The sequence below is a fragment of the Cervus canadensis genome, chromosome 4 (genome assembly GCF_019320065.1).
Source record: "Cervus canadensis isolate Bull #8, Minnesota chromosome 4, ASM1932006v1, whole genome shotgun sequence".
NCBI classification, from domain to species: Eukaryota; Metazoa; Chordata; class Mammalia; order Artiodactyla; family Cervidae; genus Cervus; species Cervus canadensis.
Window position 1 is genome coordinate 1,752,638 of NC_057389.1, and position 12,932 is coordinate 1,765,569.

Consider the following 12,932-nt stretch of genomic DNA (forward strand, 5'->3'; position numbering starts at 1 on the left):
AAGCCCTCCTAGTTCCTGCCCTCCTGGCTCCACCCCAAGAATACAAACTGTTCTCCAGGATTTAGGAATTAAGCATCTTCCTTTGCTAAGACCACAAAACGACTATGAATAGTTTTCTGTAGTTTTCTTTTTTTCTCCTTGTGCATCTGAATCAGTCAGGGGCGTATTTCAATCCCGAGCAATACTGTTCAAAATGGAGACCTACTTGAACAATTAAGAGGACTTCGAAAGAGTCATCTACTACCTGTTTTTATTAGCTCCATGGGCTCTTTTGGCAGCATGTGTCTCCCTAGATCTCAACGAGCCCAGCATGGGTTCTTCCTCGGTCCTTCTTCCCCCTGGCCGCCCAGGATTCTCAGGGCTTTCAGAGGAGAACTCTGACGCGCTATTCTCAGGCTTCCACAAGCGAACCTTTTTTTCAAAGTGATCATTCGCTTCGTCTTGAGTGGACTGACATTCTTTAGTTGTAATGTGGCTGGGAAAATGTATTCCTTAGTAAGTGTATTCAGTATTACACCAACACTAGTACCTAATTACTGGAAATCTACTATCCAGTTAGTTACTGGACGTAATAAAAATATATCTGTGTTGCTTAAGAATGGTGGCTCAAGATTGGGATTGGCTCAGGTCCAAAACTTATTTATTAAAAGGAGGAAAAAAAGGCCTCTCTGTGTGTGCATATATATATACACTTCTAAAATAAAAGCAAGGGCATCTCACAATTTCACATCTATGTCACCGGAGAAAGGATGCCTTATTAAAAGGAGGGTAAATGGGTAGCCACTTGAGAGGAAGAAACAACAGCCTCACCTCACGACCTACTGTTAAATGAATTCCAGCTGTAATATATTGCTTTTTTTTTAGTTTTTGAAGGTTGAATATTGGAAGAAAATACTTGGTGAATATTTTTCAGATAGTGAAGTGGAAAACTTTGTGAAGGTGACAGCAAAGTCAAAAGCAGTGTAGAGAAAGAGTAATCAATTTGACCATACAACATTTAAATTTCTACATGAGGTAAAAAAGTAAAAACACAATAATCAAAATTTAAAGACAAACCACAAACTGGGGAAATGACATTTTAACATGGTTTGGACAGTGGGTTACTTTATTGTAAAAACGAACTCTTTATCAGTAAGGGAAAAGCAGTAGAAATACAAGCAAAGGACATGAAGAGGCAATCTATTTTTAAAGAAATACAAATGGGTAATACTTAGATGAACAAGTATCTGTGTAACAGGAGAAAGGCAAATTTGAGTTATAACCATTTTTCCTCTATAAAAATAACAATGCTTAAAAGAGCAATCCACAATATTGTACAAAGTGAGAAAAAAAAAAGTAGCTCTTATTCATTTCTGGAGTGGTATAAAATATAACAACTTTATGTGTATGTGTGATTGTGCGTGTATGTGCACACGCTCAGTTGTCCAGTCGTGTCGAACTCTTGTGACCCCATGGACTGTACTCACCAGGCTCCTCTGTCCATAGAATTTTCCAGGCAAGAAAACAACTTATGTATTTCTTTAATTTATTTGGCTGTTCTAAGTCTTACTTGCAGGGTGTAGGATCTTTAATCTTTGTTGAGGCATGCAAGATTTTTAGTTGGGGTATGTAGGAGCTAGTTTCCTGACCTGAGGTCAAACCTGGGCCCCTTGCATCAGGAGCTTGGAGTCTTAGCCCTTGGACCACTAGGGAAGTCCTAAAATATAACAACTTTTCCATAGAGGGCAGTTTGGCAGTATGTATCAAAAAAACATAAAAAGTCATAGCTTTTGACTCCTAAATCTTAGGAAATAAACATAGGGTGTAAATATTTACTTTCGGACATATTCATGATATAATTGCTCACAATAGAAAAAATTGTTAGGATTTCAAATAGCAAGTAATTATCACTAATAATTAAAATGGTGCATCCCCATGGTTCTTTAATCAAAATATATTTATTGAGCACCTAACTGTACCAGGTACTATTCTAAGCAATGTGGATAGAGTAATGAATAAACAAGATGAAGTCCCTACATTGTTGAACTGACATTCTTATTGGGAAGCAAATAACAGATAAATTTATCATGTGAAATAATGAAACAAACATTTACATTGTCAGGTAATGACATGTGCATTATAATTTAAAACTTAAATGATAGAGGCAGAATTTTTAGATTGGCTGGTCAAGGAAGCCAATAATCTTTGAAATAATCTTTAAACATACATAAATGAAGTGAAAGAATAAGCCATGTGTGACTATCTTGGAAAAAATTTTTCAAAGCAGAGCTAAGTATAAGGTCTGATGACAAACGAGGTAGCCAGTGAGCAAGGATTCACTGAGAGCTGAAAGGATCGCAGGGGCCAAGTTGGACAGGGCCTTGTTGGTGATAGACAAGAATTTAGGTTTTTTAAGAGTAGGGGGGGCGGTGACCTTAATGATGTTCTAGAAGAAAGAAACCTGGCTTCCTTTTGGGGCAAAGGTGAAAGTCTCTTCTACTTGGTAGGAAGTTGTAAGCTGCTGAGGTAAGCTAGAGTGATAGTGGTGAAGGAGCTGAGAAGGGCTTGAGGCATCGTATTGAATAATTATATCAGAGGTAGATAGTAAATGACAAGTGAATGTGTTCATATTAGGTTAAAACTATTGTGCATGATATGATTTCACTTTTGTAAAAATAACAACAAAGAGACACACACAATAAAAGGATATATGTTATATCTGGGTGTAGGTTTTATTTTTTTACTCTCCACTTTCTAATTGTTCTAAGGTAGCATTTTATGGTTTTTGTTTTTGCTAAGAAGAAAAATTATTTTAGAAAAAAATAAATACACTAGATTTAGTTATGGGACACGGCAGTAAAGTTTTTTTTAGATTATTAAATCCGTTCATAGCAGTTTACAGTCTCTAGAGCACTACCGGGCTTCCCAGGTGACTCAGTGGTAAAGAACCCACCTGCCAATGCAGAAGATGCAGGAGACTCGGGTTCTATCCCTGGGTTGGGAAGATCCCCTGAGGAGGAAATGGAAACCCACTCCCAATATTTTAGCCTGGAGCCGTGGACAGAGGAGCCTGGTGGGTGGGCTGCAGTCCGTAGGGTCGAAAGAGTCAGACGTGACTGGCGATTCAGGATTCATGCAAAGCACTAATAAAGCCCTTCCATCATATATTTCTTCAAAACCTTTCTAAAATAACAATGTTGAAAAGGTACATATTGCAAGGCTTCAAACTAGTTTAAGAAAGACGTCACTCAGAAATTAATGTACTTAATTCTCTGTAGCATTTAAAAAGAATGGCCAACATATCTTTTATGAGAATATCAGTGTAATATTTGTATTGGTTCTATGTTTTGTTAAAACAAATTACCCCCAAATGAAGCAGCTTAAAACATTTATTGTCTTGTAGTTTCTGTAGTTTGGGAGTCTGAAAGTGGCTTAGATTAGTGGTTATGGCTCAGGGTCTCTCGTGAAGTTGAAGTCAAGACTTCAACTTGGGGTCCAGTCATTTTAGACTTGACTGGGCTTGATCAGAACAGGAGGATCCATTTCTAAGGTATCTTGCTCGGCTAATTGTGGAATTCTTGCTGGTTTGATATCAGAAGGGCTCCGAATACCTTGCCACATGCATCTCTCCATAGAACTTCTTGAGTGTCTTCATAACAAGACCTCCTAACTCCTCCTCAGAGCAAGTGATCCGAGACAACGGAGACGAAGCCACAGTCTTTTATGACCTTATCCCACCTCATCACTCCTGCCATGTTCTGTTATCCAGAAGTGAATCCCTAAATCCAATGCAAGGGGAAGGGGTTTGGCTTCCTCTTTAGAAGGGAGGGTTATCAAACAATTCATGTTCATATTTTGAAGTCACTACATTTAAACCATCATATAACAATTAATGGATAGAAGATACTGTAAGCACTAAACATTAATAATTAGGAACATTTCACACAAACATTAATAGAATCGTATAGATTAAAATTTTTACCTTGTTCCTTAGTAAATAGATGTGAAGGATTTGTTTTTTGGAAAAGAATCATGATAGAAATATTTATAACCATGAAATAGTTTAATAAATATTTTGAGTCCACTTATCATTCCCCTGGAGCTTCTCTGGTGGCTCAGAGAGTAAGGGATCTCCTGGCAGTGCGGAAGACCTGGGTTTGGTCGCTAGGTCAGGAAGATCCCCTGGAGAAAGGAATGGCTACTCAGTCCTGTATTCTTGCCTGGAGAATTCCATGGATAGAGGACACTGGTGGGCTAGAGTTCATGGGGTCACAAAGAGTCGGACACGACTGAGCAACTAATTTTTTTTTTTTTTTATTATTCACTTAGATGTGAGTCAAAATGCAAGTGAAGCTTAGCAGACTATTTTGACAGCTTTCAAGAGCTGGCAAAATATTCTGCTAAACAGAAGTATACAACAAACAGGTCATTCATTTCTATTAATATTTTCACTCAGGAATTCTGACACTCAATAAATTTGGCTCACAGGATGAAGTGAAAATCATCTACATTTCTATTCAGGAATTCACCCAACACTATTTATTAAGCATGTACTATGTTTGAGTCACTGAATTAGGTACGGTGATGCAGCTACCATTTTTGAGGATGGAATTTGAAGATGTTTAGAATATTTTATTTCTAATGTATTATGTGGACTAATAAATAATTCTCACAGTAAGTTTTAATATGCACTAAGCCAAGCCCGCTGGTGTTTGCTTCCTTTTTGTAATCTTTTTGGCTCACTTGCCATTTAATTTTCCAAATGAACTTTAAAATCACTTCATTTTTCACTCTCTCCTAAAACACACAGACACACACATTCACACATTTTGAGCTTTGAAATGTACTTGCATAAAATTTATTTGATAACCCTAAGAGGTTTTTTTATTTCATGAAATATTTCTTTCTTTACACCATTAAGTGTTCTCTTCCAAAAACATGTTTTTATTTGTTGAGATCCATTATTTCATGTATAGTTGAGGATCTAAGTGGATTCCCCAAGCTCACAAGAGTGGAACATCTTTATTTTACTTTCCTTTTTGAGTGATTTCTTCTTTTTTTTTTTTTTTTTTTTACTGTTTATTTATTTATTTATTTACTTTACAATATTATATTGTTTTTGCCATACATTGACTTGAATCCACCATGGATGTACATGTGTTCCCCATCCTGAGCCCCCCTCCCACCTCCCTCCCCATCCCATCCCTCTGGGTCATCCCAGTGCACCAGCCCTGGGCACCCTGTCCCATGCATCAAACCTGGACTGGTGATCTGCTTCACATATGATAATTTACATGTTTCAATGCCATTCTCCCAAATCATCCTGCCCTCGCCCTCGCCCACAGAGTCCAAAAGACTGTTCAATACATCTGTGTCTCTTTTGCTATCTCGCATACAGGGTTATTGATACCATCTTTCTAAATTCCATATATATGCGTTAGTATACTGTATTGGTGTTTTTCTTTCTGGATTACTTCACTCTGTATAATAGGCTCCAGTTTCATCCACCTCATTAGAACTGATTCAAATGTATTCTTTTTAATGGCTGAATAATATTCCATGGTGTATATGTACCACAGCTTTCTTATCCATTCATCTGCTGATGGACATCTACGTTGCTTCCATGTCCCAGCTATTATAAACAGTGCTGCGATGAACATTGGGGTACACGTGTCTCTTTCAGTTCTGGTTTCCTCAGTGTTTCTAGGAGTGGGATTGCTGGGTCATATGGTAGTTCTATTTCCAGTTTTTAAGGAATCTCCACACTGTTCTCCATAGTGGCTGTACTAGTTTGCATTCCCACCAACAGTGTAAAAGGGTTCCCTTTTCTCCACACCCTCTCCAGCATTTATTGCTTGTAGACTTTTGGATAGCAGCCATTCTGACTGGCGTGAAATGGTACCTCATTGTGGTTTTGATTTGCATTTCTCTGATAATGACTAATGTTGATCATCTTTTCATCTGTTTGTTAGCCATCTGTATGTCTTCTTTGGAGAAATGTCTGTTTAGTTCTTTGGCCCACTTTTTGATTGGGGTTTTATTTTTCCGGAATTGAGCTGCAGGAGTTGCTTGTATATTTTTGAGATTAATTCTTTGTCCATTGCTTTATTTGCTATTATTTTCTCCCATTCTGAAGGCTGTCTTTTCACCTTGCTTATAGTTTCCTTTGTTGTGCAGAAGCTTTTAATTTTAATTAGGTCCCATTTGTTTATCTAAACATAAGACCAGAAACTATTAAAATCCTAGAGGAAAACATAGCAACACCCTCTCTGACATAAACCACAGCAGGATCCTCTATGACCTGCCACCCAGAATATTGGAAATAAAAGTGCTTTCCTTTTTGAAAACTGAGGAATGGCCCTACTACTTTCTCACACTTCTTTATTTTAACTTGAATTATAAAAACTATAAACATATCATCTAGTTTAAAATGTTTTTGGCCATTTCATTTTGTGGCCAAGGAAAAATTAAGTTATTTAGGTACACCTTGTTTTAGGGCTCAATATCAATTCTTTCTGGGCTGCACTTGTGGCTTGGCTGGTAAAGAATCTGTCTGCAATGCGTGAGACCTGGGTTTGACCCCTATGGCTGGGAAGATCCCCTTGAGAAAAGAATGGCTACCCGCTCCAGTATTCTGGCCTGGAGAATTTCACGGACTGTATAATCCATGGGTTTGCAAAGAGTCGGACACAACTGACAGACTTTCACGCACTCACTCACTCATCAATTTTTTCCATCTTCTACCTTTTTAGTTCTTAATTTTGATTAATGTCTAAGTGAGCTATCCTTTGGTTAATTTTGAATGGTTTAATCTTAAAGAGTAAAAGTAGGGAGACTGTGAATACTTTCTTACACAGTCATGTTCATTAGTTATCTTTCCTGTAGAATTCTGTGGATAGTGGCTTTTTTTGTAAATGATTTGTAGAATCAACTGACTTTTATATTAAAGAATGTTTTAACTAACCTGCTTTTTATTTCTTTGAAAGTAACCCATTTAACGCTTTGTATTTTTTATACTTTTAACATTTTTCCTGGATCTCTTGAAATAAAATTTTAAACAACTCACCAAACTATTTTTAAGTGCAACAGTCTTTACATATTCATCTTATTTGAAATATGGTAGGCACTCTTGATTTGCTATTTCAAGTTTTTTTTTTTTTTTCTTTTGTCTTGAATAAGTTTCCCCCATACTAATTTTTTAATGTTTTTATATTTTCTCTCTTTTGGAAACATGTACTATGTACTATGTGAGTTAGCACTCTAGGGTCTGCTAAGAAATACCCTTTACAGTCTCTCTCAATTTCACTTTTGTTCTTATCCTCAACTGACTGCTTTATTAGGAGGATGTGTTTCCGAGAAGCCTGGGATCAGAACTGCTTTTTAAGTTATTATTTTCAAACGCTTTACTTTTGCAGTCTGTATTATTACCATTCACAGCAAAATTAAGAGGAGGGTAGAGTGATTTCTTATATACACTCACCATTTCCACTAATGGATAGTCACCCCCACCATGAATGCCTTAATCAGATCGGTAATTTGTTACAAGTGATGAGCCTATATTGACACATCATAATCACAATCACCCAAAGTTGATAGTTTATATTAGAGTTCACTCTTGAGGCATTCTATGGATTTGGACCAATAATTTTTGTTTCAAATATCAAAATGTAGTTTAAAATATTAAAAGACTTATTTGGTGCCTATTATGAACAGAAACAATTCAGGACGGATGCATTTCATCAGGATTAGTTAAATTTTCTTTTGAAGTTCTTAATTTTTTAAGGTGATTTATTGCACCAGGACAATCCCTGTTCCTTAGCTTTAAATTGAATCAGAATTGCTCTTAGTAAAAGCTTTGCAAACTTTAGTAGAATATTTGAAAGTGTTCACCTGTTACTAGACACAGAGATTTTTGTAAACATATATTTCTTTTTGGGGGGGATACACACCACTCCAGTATTCTTGCCTGGAAAATCCCATGGAAGGAGGAACCTGGTAGGCTACAGTCCATGGGGTCGCAAAGAGTCAGACACGACTGAGTGACTTCAATATCACTTTCACTTTCACTACCTTTAAAACTGAGCATTTGTTTGTGTTTAAATTTGCCCCCTCATAGTTGGCATGTATGGAACCACCTGCCTTTCTTTAAAATCCATGATCCTAATCGAGAGGGATCCTTATATGCAGAGTACATCATGCAAAATGCTGGGCTGGATGAAGAACACACTGGAATCAAGATTGCCAGGAGAAATATCAATAACCTCAGATATGCAGATGACACCACGCTCATGGCAGAAAGTGAAGAAGAACTAAAGAGCCTTTTGATGAAAGTGAAAGAGGAGCATGAAAAAGTTGGTTTAAAACTCAAAAACCACTACAATATTGTAAAGTAATTAGCCTCCAACTAATAAAAATAAATGGAAACAAACAAACAAACAAACAAACAAAAAAAAAACCTCAGCATTCAGAAAACTAAGATCATGGCATCCGGTCCCATCACTTCATGGCAAAGAGATGGGGAAACAGTGGCAGACTTTATTATTTTGGACTCCAAAATGACTGCAGATGGTGACTGCAGCCATGAAATTAAAAGACACTTACTCCTTGGAAGAAAAATTATGACCAACCTAGGCAGCATATTAAAAAGCAGAGACATTACTTTGTCAACAAAGGTACCTCTCATGAAAGCTATGGTTTTTCCAGTAGTCATGTATGGAAGTGAGAGATGGCCTATAAAGAAAGCTGAGCATCGAAGAATTGATGCTTTTGAACTGTGGTGTTGGAGAAGACTCTTGAGAGTCTCTTGGACTGCAAGGAGATCCAACCAGTCCATCCTAAAGGAGATCAGTCTTGGGTGTTCATTGGAAGGACTGATGCTGAAGCTGAAACTCCAATACTTTGGTCACCTGATGCAAAGAACTGACTCATTGGAAAAAACCCTGATGCTGGGAAAGATTGAGGGCAGGAGGAGAAGGGGACAACAGAGGATGAGATGGTTGGATGGCATCATCGACTCAATGGACATGAATTTGAATAAGCTCCGAGAGATGGTGATGGACAGGGAAGCCTGGTGTGCTACAGTCCATGGGGTCGCAAAGAGTCAGACACAACTTAGTGACGTAACTGAACTGACTTGAGAAGGACTTGGGTGAATTTCGAGTTCCATGTAAAACTCAGGAGCAGCATTTGACCAGAAGACACAGCCACATCTGCATAGCGTGCACACTGATTTTATTTACTTTTGCCACAGAGGAGAGGCGAGGCTTTGGAGGAGGCATTAAAGCATTGGCAAGGCATTTCTTGCTGCAGTTGCTGGCTAGATATCCAACTTACATGCACAGTATTTAAAATAATTCATTACCACTGTTTTGTGATTTGCTTTACAGTTAATAAAGGGCTCACACATGCTTGCAGCTGTTCACTAGGAAATGAATGCTTGCAATGGTGACGGTGGGTTGCAGAAGGCAGAACTGCACTGGCGGGCACTGATTGGCTAGGCATGGTCAGCTGACTCCAAAGAGGCCAGCCTTCCCTTCAGTAATGCTGAAGAACCTGAAGTTGAATGGTTCTATGAAGACCTACAAGACTTTCCAGAACTAACACCAAAAAAGATGTCATCTTCATTATAGGGGACTGGAATGCAAAAGTAGGAAGTTAAGAAACACCTGGAGTGACAGGCAAATTTGACTTTGCAGCACAGAATGTAGCAGGGCAAAGGCTAATAGAGTTTTGCCAAGAGAACACACTGGTCATAGCAAACCCCCTCTTCCAACAACACAAGAAAAGACTCTACATGTGGACATCACCAGATGGTCAATACTGAAATCAGATTGATTATATTCTTTGCAGCCAAAGATGGAGAAGCTCTATACAGTCAGCCAAAACAAGACCAGGAGTTGACGGTGGATCAAATCAAACTCCTTCTTGCCAATTTAGACTTAAATTGAAGAAAGTAGGGAAAATCACTAGACCATTCAGGTATGACCTAAATCAAATCCCTTGATTATACAGTGGAAGTGATAAACGGATTCAAGGGATTAGATCTGATAGAGTGCCTGATGAACTATTGATGGATGTTCATGATATTGTACAGGAGACAGGGATCAAGACCATCCCCAAGAAAAAGAAATGCAAGAAAGCAAAATGGCTCTCTGAGGAGGCCTTACAAATAGTTGTGAAAAGAAGAGTAGTGAAAAGCAAAGCAGAAAAGGAAATATATTCCCATTTGAATGCAGAGTTCCAAAGAATAGCAAGGAGAGATAAGAAAGCCTTCCTCAGTGATCAGTGCAAAGAAATAGAGAAAAACAGTAGAATGGGAAAGACTAGAGATCTCTTCAAGAAAATTAGAGATTCCAAGGGAATATTTCATGCAAAGATGGGTACAATAAAGGACAGAAATGGTATGGACCTAACAGAAGCAGAAGATATTAAGAAGAGGTGGCAAGAATACACAGAAGAACTGTACAAAAAAGATCTTCATAACCCAGATAATCACGATGGTATGATCACTCACCTAGAGCCAGACATGCAGGAATGTGAAGTCAAGTGGGCCTCAGGAAGCATGACTACGAACAAAGTTAGTGGAGGTGATGAAATTCCAGTTGAGCTATTTCAAATCCTGAAAGATGATGCTGTGAAAGTGCTGCACTCAATATTCCAGCAAATTTGGAAAAGTCAGCAGTGGCCACAGGAATGGTAAAGGTCAGTTTTCTTTTTTTTTTTCCATTTATTTTTATTAGTTGGAGGCTAATTACTTTACAATATTGTAGTGGTTTTTGCCATACATTGACATGAATCAGTCATGGATTTACATGTGTTCCCCATCCCGATCCCCCCTCCCCCCTCCCTCTCCACCCCATCCCTCTGGGTCTTCCCAGTGCACCAGCCCCAAGCACTTGTCTCATGCACCCAACCTGGGCTGGTGATCTATTTCACCCTTGATAATATACATGTTTCGATGCTGTTCTCTCGAAACATCCCACCCTCGCCTTCTCCCACAGAGTCCCAAAGTCTTTTCTGTACATCTGTGTCTCTTTTTCTGTTTTGCATATAGGGTTATCGTTACCATCTTTCTAAATTCCATATATAAAGGTTAGTTTTCATTCCAATCACAAAGAAAGGCAATGCCAAAGAATGCTCAAGCTACTGCACAATTGCACTCATCTCACATGCTAGTAAAGTAATGCTCAAAAATTCTCCAAGCCAGGCTTCAACAGTATGTGAACTGTGAACTTCCAGATGTTCAAGCTGGATATAGAAAATGCAGAGGAACCAGATAGCAAATTGCCAACATCTGTAGGATCATGGAAAAAGCAAGAGAGTTCCAGGAAAACATCTACTTCTGCTTCATTGACTATGCTAAAGCCTTTGACTGTGTGGATCACAACAAACTGTGGACAATTCTGAAAGAGATGGGAATACCAGACCACCTTACCTGCCTCTTGAGAAACCTGTGTGCAGGTCAGGAAGCAACAGTTAGAACTGGACATGGGCCAACAGACTGGTTCCAGATTAGGAAAGGAGTACGTCAAGGCTGTATATTGTCACTGTGCTTATTTAAGTCATATGCAGAGTACATCATGCAAAATGCTGGGCTGGATGAAGCACAAGCTGGAATGAAGATTGCTGGGAGGAATATCAATAACCTCAGATATGCTGATGACCACACTTATAGCAGAAAGTGAAGAAGAACTAAAGAGCCTCTTGATGAAAGTGAAAGAGGAGAGTGAAAAAGTTGGCTTAAAACTCAACATTCAGAAAACTAAGATCATGGCATCCAGTCCCATTACTTCATGGCAAATAGGTGGGGAAACAGTGGAAACAGTGGCTGACTTTAATTTTTGGGCTTCAAAATCACTGCAGATGGTGACTGCAGTCATGAAATTAAAAGACGCTTGCTCCTTGGAAGAAAAGTTATGACCAACCTAGACAGCATATTAAAAAGCAAAGATATTACTTTGCCAACAAAAGTCCATCTAGTCAAAGCTATGGTTTTTCCAGTAGTCATGAATGGATGTGAGAGTTGCACTGTAATGAAAGCTGAGCACCGAAGAATTGATGCTTTTGAAACGTGGTGTTGAAGACTCTTGAGAGTCCCTTGGGCTGCAAGAAAATCCAACCAATTCTTTCTAGAGGAGATCAGTCCTGGGTGTTCATTGCAAGGACTGATGTTGAAGCTGAAATTCCAATACTTTGGCCACCTGATGCGAAGAACTGACTCATCTGAAAAGACCCTGATGCTGGGAAAGATTGAAGGTGGGAGGAGAAGGGGAAGCCAGAGGATGAGATGGTTGGATGGCATCACAGAGGCAATGGACATGAGTTTGAGTAAACTCCGGGAGTTGGTGATGGACAGGGAGCCCTGGAGTGGTGCAGTCCCTGGGGTCGCAGAGATTCTGACAAGAGGGAGCGTCTGAATTGAGCCGAACTTCCTTGCCGGGTTATGATTGGCTAGCCTTGGTCAGCTGACCCTAAAGCGGCTGGCCTTCCCCGGCGGGCCCTGATTGGCCAGCCGTGTTCAGCTAACCCTAGAGAAGCTGGCTTTCCCTCTCTGAGCACCTCCCACCGCGTCCTTAGCAACCTGCTGGTCCGGAGCGCGCGAGCCCTGGGTGAGTTGCTTCTGGTCACTCGGGAGCTGAGGTTACAGTCACGTCCCCACCCCGGGCCCGCCCGGAGGTCCACAGATGGGGGCACCGAGCCTTCCGCCTCGGGTTCCTTGGCCCTGGCTGTCTGGAGGCGCTCGCTGCCGCGCTCCCCGCCCAGGCTCACCATTAGGGCCCCCGCGCACCCAGGGGATCCCTGCAGCAGGGAGTGCGGAGGGGCCGCGGATGGGGACGTGGCTTTATGCTGAGCAGCTTTCCCGTTGCTGTCAATCAGTCGGGGAATTCTTTTGGTTTACTCTGCACTCGGACTTCCTTGTCCTGCGGGAATCCTTAGCTCTGAATCTTGCTTTC

At 39.7% G+C, this 12,932-nt stretch overlaps 1 protein-coding gene across 3 annotated transcripts in view; it reads left to right on the forward strand.

Moving 5' to 3' along the window:
• Window positions 1-12,508: 12,508 nt before the first annotated feature.
• The window catches only part of TMEM232 (transmembrane protein 232), a 253,790-nt gene continuing 253,366 nt past the window's right edge, over window positions 12,509-12,932 (forward strand). The window contains exon 1 of one of the 3 annotated variants that reach the window (XM_043464492.1): window positions 12,509-12,587. The gene's annotated coding sequence lies outside the window, so the exon portion shown is untranslated. The remainder of the gene's footprint in view (window positions 12,588-12,932) is intronic. The other 2 variants (XM_043464494.1, XM_043464495.1) reach the window with 2 other exon arrangements.